Genomic DNA, 8638 nt, shown 5'->3' on the forward strand with positions numbered 1-8638 from the left:
TCACATTATTTTTGGGTGATCGCTAGATCTTATTTGAATGCATACATAAGTATGCATCCCTAAAATATTTTTTATTATTATTCAATGATGAAATGAAATTAACATTTTTTTCCAAGGAAAAAAATTGAGTTAAATATACATACATTTAAATAAATATGTAATAAGGTTCTTAATGGTGGAAATTGACCCCACTTTATCACGAAGATTTTAACATATATACTGATTTTTTCTATGATACCATGACCTATCAATACCACATGCCCAAAAGACCATAACTTATTTTACACTCAAAATATATTTTAAATATAATTTATTTATTTATTTATTTAATTATGCCCATAGGCATATCTATTTTGGAATAGGGCTTACAAAATTTTAATTTAATTATAAAAAATTATTAGGTGGATGGTCGGGATTTAACCTCTATTAAATATTCTATAATATTATTAATAGTATACAAAAATCAAAGTTTGAGATTTATCTTATGCCTTTTTTTCCTTTAATTAAATTGATTAATTAAAAAAACTTCATATGAACAAGTGTCATATGGAGTTCTGATTTTTGGGCTTTGGTATTAGTAAGTCATGGTATTGGTGCATGATATTGTAACAAAACTATTTACAGATTAAGCATCTCCATGCTAAAGTGGTAGTAAGAAAATGACCAGCTTCTTGTGAGTTGAATAAAAAGTGTTTGCATATCATAACATCGTTTGAATCAACGACACTTAAAAATTCCACAAAAGATTCAGCTGTGACTCTCCTATTTAAATGAGTTACAATATGTACATTTTTCTCTTTTAGATAATATTGCTTGAAAAACTCAATGATGCCCCTCTTCAACACTGAGAAAGGAAGTCCTTGGAGCTTCAGAAAGCCAGTATGTTCCATATGATCCTTCTTTGAAGAACCCTTTGGGGCGCTGGGTAGTGGAGCAACATTATCCCACACTTTGGCTTCATTGAGTTCAGATGCAACTACATTGTAGCAACCCCACTTTTTGTAGCGAAATACCTCAATGTACCTACGCCCCATGTTCTGTCTATCCCACTACAAAGAAAATTGACTTGCATCAGATTGCAAAAGACAACAAAACCTTCACTAGAGAAACGACCATGTTTATGAACTAGCAAGGAGCCCACAACATCCAATCCCACAAAGAAAGCACAAATGTTGCTCTTGCTGTAATTGAAAGGAAGACACTGCAGACGAACCACCGGAAAAACTTTAGGTTTGCCTCCATGATATCACATCTTCATTCCCGTGCGAAGACTATTGTAGGGACCGAGCCCACTGCGCGTATTTAATTCAGAAAAACCACCAGTCTCCCATCGGATCACTTTTTCTGAGGCAGTGGTTTTTCTCCAAGGGGCTCCGCTACTGTACACCATTTGACGCGTGTCCCCAGTACGTTTTGAAAAACAACTTTTTATCGGGACGTAACATTCGTTTTGTTTTGGCAAGCGATATTCGTCCGATTGCAAGGATTGATGATGACCGTTGATTAAACCAAAGTTAATGTAGATGTCTGCAACAAATGGAGATTGCGTGAAGTTTCATTTTGACCGTCGATTTTATGAGTAAAATATTTAATGAAATTTATTACATGATGGTAGATGTAGGTAAGTCTTTTAATTTTAATGTTTTATATTTTCCACAGGAGTATGGGGGTAGTTTTTTTTTCCGGAAGAAGTAAAAATATATATGTAATTTTTTATGTTGTTGTTCCATTGTGTAATGTAATGAGGAGAAGGGAAGCACGCATCAGTGCGTATAATGAAATCTTTCACACAAGAGTGAAGAGGGTAATGTAAGTTTTTTTTTGGTGAATGTGTAATTTCCACATAGTAGTGTGCTGATCTCTCCAACAAAGACAGAAGTTCTTTTTATTTTGTAATGCAACAGCGTGAATGAAACAAGAGGATTTTTCTTTACAGCAGTAAATGTAAGATTTTGTTTTTTTTTTTACAGCAGTGAATGTAAAATATTTTTACACACAACAGTGTAAAATCTCAGGAGGAGACAGAGTAATTTTTTGTTGAAGTGTTCTTGGTGTAATCCCTCAGGCAGAGGAAGAATATTTTGTAACAACAGTTTTATTTTAATGAATACAAAGCTTTTGTGGGTGTGTATGTGTAATACTCTGTTCTCAGAAAACAATTGTAGCTTCCCTATGTTAAGATCCTGTGGAGAAAACAGAGCATTGTTCTCTGTTCTTTTGTGTTTGAAATTACTAGAAATTTCCAACAGTGGTATCAGAGCTTGTCCAGGCTCTTTGAAGGTGTCAAAGAAGTTGAAGGAAGGTTATTTTGCTGCAGCAGCTTCTCCAGCAGAGTGAAGACTCAGTCAAAGAATCCAAGGTATTTCTCAAAGTTTTTTTTGTGTTGCTGTTGAAGACAATCAGGATTTTTAAATGCACAATGATAGTTTAGAGTGCAAGAATGGTTGGCTCTAGCACCAACACTAGCATGGATATTTTTAATACTCAGCTCCCACAGTTTAATGGGAAAAACTATGACTATTGAGCAATAACCATGAGAGCCTTGTTTGCCTCACAAGATTTATGGGAACTTGTCGAATATGGGTTTGAAGAACCAGGAGATAAAGATGAGTTTAATGGATTAACTCAGGCAGAGAAAGATCTGTTGAAGAGCAATAAGAAGAAGGATTAAAAAGCCCACGTATTTTTATATCAAGCAGTGCATGAGAGTGTGTTTCCAAGGATAGCAGCAGCCAAGACATCCAAAGAAGCATGACAAACTCTCAAGACAACCTATCAAGGCATGGAGAAAGTGAAGACAACAAAACTACAATTGCTAAGAAGAGATTTTGAGAATCTGTGCATGAAGGAGTCCGATAATATTGACTCATTCTTGACACATGTGATTGATCTAGTCACACAAATAAGATCTCATGGAGAAAATCTTGAAGAAAGGAGGATTGTGGAGAAACTATTGAGGGTTCTACCCTCAAAGTTCGATGTGATTGTCACCACCATAGAAGAGACAAAGGATCTCACAAACTTTTCAGATGATGAACTTCATGCATCACTAATAACACATGAGAAGAGGTTGAGTAGAAATGAAAACTCATCTCTAGAGCAATCCTTCAAGACCCAGATGTCCTTTGGAAGAAGAAGAGGTCAAGGCAGAGGAAACAAGAGACGAAGAGGCAGAAGCCAAAAGAGAGGTGGAAGAAACAGTCCAGCAAATTCTCAAGGAAGAGGCAGTAATCCAAATCAGAACCAAGGCCAAGGCGGCAACCAACAAAGTGGACAACATCATGCTCAAGGAAAAAGGTATGAAAAATCCAATGTTCAATGTTATTACTGTAAAAGATATGGGCATTATGCAAATGAATGTAGGAAGAAGCAGCATGATATGAGCAATAGATCTAGTGCAAATATCACTAGAGAAAATATCAGCCAAGATAATGTGTTGTTAGCTTGTAATATGGCTGAAACAAACAGTGATGATATATGGTTTCTAGACTCTGGTTGCAGCAACCATATGACAAGAAACATAGCCCTGTTTTCTACTTTAGATAAAAATGTGAAATCACAAGTCACACTTGGGACTGATAGTAAAATTTCTGTTATGGGAAAAGGAGAAGTAAAAATATTTACAAAGAAAGGTGAAAAGAAAACCATAGCAGATGTCTATTATGTTCCTGGAATGAAGTGTAACCTTTTAAGTATTGGACAGCTTGTTCAAAAGGGTTACAATGTTTTCTTTGTGAATGATGTATGCACCATCATGGATAGAGCACCCAGTAAACGATGTATTGTTGAAGTGAAGATGACAAGGAACAGGATGTTCCCTCTCAGAATAAAGGCAGATTTGAAAAATAAAGAAGCAATAGCAGCAATGACACAAGAGGCTTTCCAAAGCCAACCAAAGGATGAAAATTGGTTGTGGAATTTGATATTTGGGCATCTCAACTTTGGAGGTCTTAACTTGTTGAGTAGAAAAGGAATGGTAAGAGGATTACCATTGATAGAGAAACCGGACAACCTTTGTGAAGGTTGTATCTTGGGGAAACAATACTGAGAAAGTTTTCCATCAGGGAAAAGCATAAGGGCAAAGGCACCCTTAGAAATTGTCCACTTAGACTTATGTGGACCAATGCAAACTCCATCATTAGCAGGAAGCCAATATTTTCTAACATTCATTGATGATTTTACTAGAAAAACTTGGGTTTATTTCTTGAAGAACAAAAGTGAAGTGTTTGAAAAATTTCGAAATTTCAAAGCACTTGTAGAAAACCAAAACGGGCTGCATATCAAAGTTTTAAGAACTGACAGAGGAGGTGAGTATATCTCCAAATAATTTCTACGGTTTTGTAGAGAAAATGGAATTCACAAACAATTTACAGCTAGGTACACCTCACAGCAAAATGGAGTTGCCGAAAGGAAGAATAGGACAATCATGGATATGGCAAGGAGTATGCTAAAGGCAAAGCATTTGCCAAATGATTATTGGGCTGAAGCTGTACACTGTGTAGTATATATTTTGAATAGATGTCCAACAAAAGCAGTCATAAACAAAGTGCCGGAAGAAGCATGGAGTGGGAGAAAGCAAGGAGTCACCCACATGAAAGTTTTTGGATGTGTGGCTTATGAAAACATTCCAGATCAGCTAAGGAAGAAGTTGGACATCAAAGGGGAGAAATGCATTTTCATTGGATATAGTGAGGAATCCAAAGCTTGCAGGTTGTATATCCCATCTACCAAGAAATTTTTTGTGAGCAGAGATGTTCAGTTTATTGAGGAGGAAGCTTGGGATGGAAGCATAGATAAAGCAGTGAATGTTTAAAACTGTTTGTCTCATGATGAACATGATGAGGAGATGGTTGAAATACATCCCCAAACAGCAGCGCCAACACAAGGACAGAAAGGGACACCCTTTAGGAGAAATGAAAGTGCTTCTCCAAGCACACCACAAGGAGGAAATTCAAGTGCTTCTTCAAGCACTTGCACACCAAATGAAAGAGGTAAGAAGTTAAGAAATTTAAGTGACATTTATGATGAAGGTATGAATTCTTTGTTTGCTTTATATTGTCATGTTGATGACTCTATTTATTTCGAAGATGCAATTAAGGATAGGAAATGGATAGAAGCTATGGATGAGGAGATTAATGCCATAGAAAGAAACAAGACATGGGATTTGGTTGAACTACCAAAAGGAAAGGAAGTCATTGGAGTCAAATGGGTCTACAAGACCAAGAGCAATGCTGAAAGAAAAATAGGAAGACACAAGGCAAGAGTTGTAGTCAAAGGATACAAGCAGCAGTATGGGAGAGACTATGAGGAAACTTTCGCACCGGTTGCAAGAATGGAAACAGTGAGAGCAGTGCTGTCCATAGCAGCACAAAAAAAGTGGAAAGTTTACCAAATGGACATGAAGTCAACATTCCTAAATGGAGTGTTAATGGAAGAGGTTTACATTGAACAACCTCTAGGCTATGAAAAGAAAGGCCAAGAGCACAAAGTGTGTAGATTGAAGAAAGCTCTTTATGGGCTGAAGCAAGCACCAAGAGCATGGTACAGTAGGATAGATTCCTATCTACTGGAAAAAGGATTTGAAAAGTGTGAGGGAGAACCCACCCTCTATATCAATGAAAAATATGGTAAAATACTGATTGTTGTATTATATGTTGATGATGTTATTTTCACAAGTAATGATGATCGTCTTGTTAAAAATTTCAAAACAGTCATGAAAGAAGAATTTGAAATGACTGACATGGGTTTGCTGAGATACTTCTTAGGAATAGAAGTAGATCAAAATGAAAATGGAATTTTTATTTTACAAGCAAAATATGTTAATGAAGTATTGGAGAGATTCAATATGCAGGACAGCAAGGCAGCAATCACTCCCACAGTGATGGGATTAAAACTCAGCAAAGAGGACAGCAGCAAGGATTTTGATCCTAGTTTGTACAAGAGCATAGTTGACAGCCTCATGTATTTGACTGCAACTAGGCTAGATATAATGTTTGCTATTAGTTTAATTTCCATATTCATGGAGAGGCCAAAAGCAGAACATTGGCAGGCAGCAAAAATAATTCTGAGGTATGTTAAAGGTACTAAAAGGTTTGGCATTTTATATACTATCTCAGAATGTTCAGATTTAATTGGATACACTGATAGTGATTGGGCTGGAAGTGTAGATGATCGGAAAAGCACATCCGGTTATGTCTTTGACATGGGTTCAAGACCCATTTCATGGGCTTCTAAAAAGCAGCCTATTGTAGCATTGTCTACAGTAGAGGCAGAATATGTGGCAGCTACAGCAACAGCATGTCAAGCAGTTTGGATGAAAAGAATGTTAAGGACCTTAGGCCAAGAGCATGCAAAATGAATAGTGATTTTTTGTGACAATAACTCAGCTATTGCATTATCCAAGAATTCGATGTTTCATAAGAGAACGAAACACATTGACACAAGGTTTCATTACATCAGGGAATTGGTAAGCAATGGAGAAATTGTTTTAAAACATTGCAGGACTCAAGAACAGGACATTCTGACCAAGCCATTGGAGCAGAAAAGTTTCGAATTTTTGAGGAAATGTTTGGGTATGACTGAACGCCCAGCAGTTGAAATTAAAGGGGAGTGTTGAAATATTAATTTCAAACTGCCGCACGTATTTAATTCAGCAAAACCACCAGTCTCCCATCAGACCGCTTTTGCTGAGGCAATGGTTTTCCTCTGAGGGGCTCCACTACTGTACACCATTTGAAGTGTGTCCCCAGTACGTTTTGCAAAACAACTTTTTATTTGGACGTAACATTTTTTTTGTTTTGGCAAGCGATATTCGTCCGATTGCAAGGATTGATGATGATCGTTGATTAAACCAAAGTTAATGTACATGCCTGCACCAAATAGAGATTGCGTGAAGTTTCATTTTGACTGCCGATTTTATGAGTAAAATATTTAATGAAATTTATTAAAGGATCGTAGATGTAGGTAAGACTTTTAATTTTAATGTTTTATATTTTCCACGAGAGTATGGGTGTAGTTTTTTTTAGGGAAGGAGTAAAAACATATATGTAATTTTTTATGTTGTTGTTGCTTTGTGTAATGTAACGAGAAGAAGGGAAGCACGCATGAGTGCGTATAATGAAATCTTTCACACAGCAGTAAAGAGGGTAATGTAAGTTTTTTTTTTTTTGTGAATGTGTAATTTCCACACAGCAGTGTTGATCTCTCCAACAGAGAGAGAAGTTCTTTTTATTTTGTAATGCAACATCGTGAATGAAACCAGAGGATTTTTCTTTACAACAGTAAATGTAAGATTTTTTTTTTACAACAGTGAATGTAAAAGATTTTTACACACAGCAATGTAAAATCTCATGAGGAGACAGAGTAATTTTTTGTTGAATTGTTCTTGGTGTAATACCTCAAGCAGAAGAAGAATATTTTGTAACAGAAGTTTTATTTTAATGAATACAAAACTTTTGTGGGTGTGTGTAATACTCTGTTCTTAGAAAACAATTATAGCTTCCCTGTGTTAAGATCCTGTGGAAAAAACAGAACATTGTTCTCTGTTATTTTGTGTTTGAAATTACCAAAAATTTCCAACATCCAGATCTGTTGTCTTTTTGAGTTGACGTCAAACTTTTCAGAGATACCCTCGCGTCCCAACATAGCCCCTCTCGAAAATATGTTTTCCAAGCATTGTCTAGACGACTGACTTGATTTCCCTTTGCCCACTCCTACACGACGCAACGTAACGAACAAACAACCACATTGAGTGCGGAGTTGTGCACTCTGCACGATGAGATTTTCATTGTGTGAAGTACGGAACTCCACACTCAATGTAGTTGTTCTTTAATGAAAATATATTTAACGAAAAGTTTTAAGCACTAAAGCTTTCTTTGGTGATGACCATAAGTAGCTTCAATCATCACTCTAGTAAGCCCATATCCTACTCAATTATGATCACAAGCACTCCAGAGCAACAACCTTACATAAAACATAGCGCACTACTCTTATTATCAACAGTATTCCTACTATGTAAGATAACAATTAATACGGGATAGCTCAACGACGTGCAGTCCCCAATGTAGGCACTATATTGTTTCGTAATTTAATTGTGTGGGAATTCTGGAGTGCGGAGACTATGTGCGGAGTTCGGAAGTGTTTCTGCCTCCATACACAACATTTTGTCGTTATTTTTAATGAAATTAATACGGGACAACTCATTATTCACAACTGCGAGGTCGCAAGCAAAGACAAGAAAATAGAAACTAATAATTACTTTTCTCATTAATCAAAAGTATTACTTATGAAATAATGAGATGAAATACATATAATTAACTTATTTTTTTGGTATTATATATGATTTTATAAACTTAATGTGTAGTATTCGAAATATTATATATATTATATTAAAAACTAACAATTTATTTTCTATATATTTGAGACTGTACAGAAATTTCACTATACGGAAAGGTATGCGTAAGCAAACCTCTACACATGATGCCAGAACCATGCTCACATGACGCAGAACCATACTCTGCTTGCGATGTTCTTCAGATTAAAAACAAATAATTGCTTTGCTCATTAGTCAAAAGTATTATTTATGGAATACCCAGATGGCAAACATATAATTAACTTGTGGCAAACATATAATTAACTT

At 35.9% G+C, this 8638-nt stretch overlaps 1 pseudogene; it reads right to left on the bottom strand.

Moving 5' to 3' along the window:
* Positions 1-614: 614 nt before the first annotated feature.
* LOC149192281 (uncharacterized) lies at positions 615-7656 on the bottom strand (annotated as a pseudogene).
* Positions 7657-8638: the final 982 nt, after the last annotated feature.

This window comes from Pinus tabuliformis, chromosome 2_2, assembly GCF_031772625.1.
Source record: "Pinus tabuliformis cultivar Carrire ecotype Pingquan chromosome 2_2, CPIR1, whole genome shotgun sequence".
NCBI classification, from domain to species: domain Eukaryota; kingdom Viridiplantae; phylum Streptophyta; class Pinopsida; order Pinales; family Pinaceae; genus Pinus; species Pinus tabuliformis.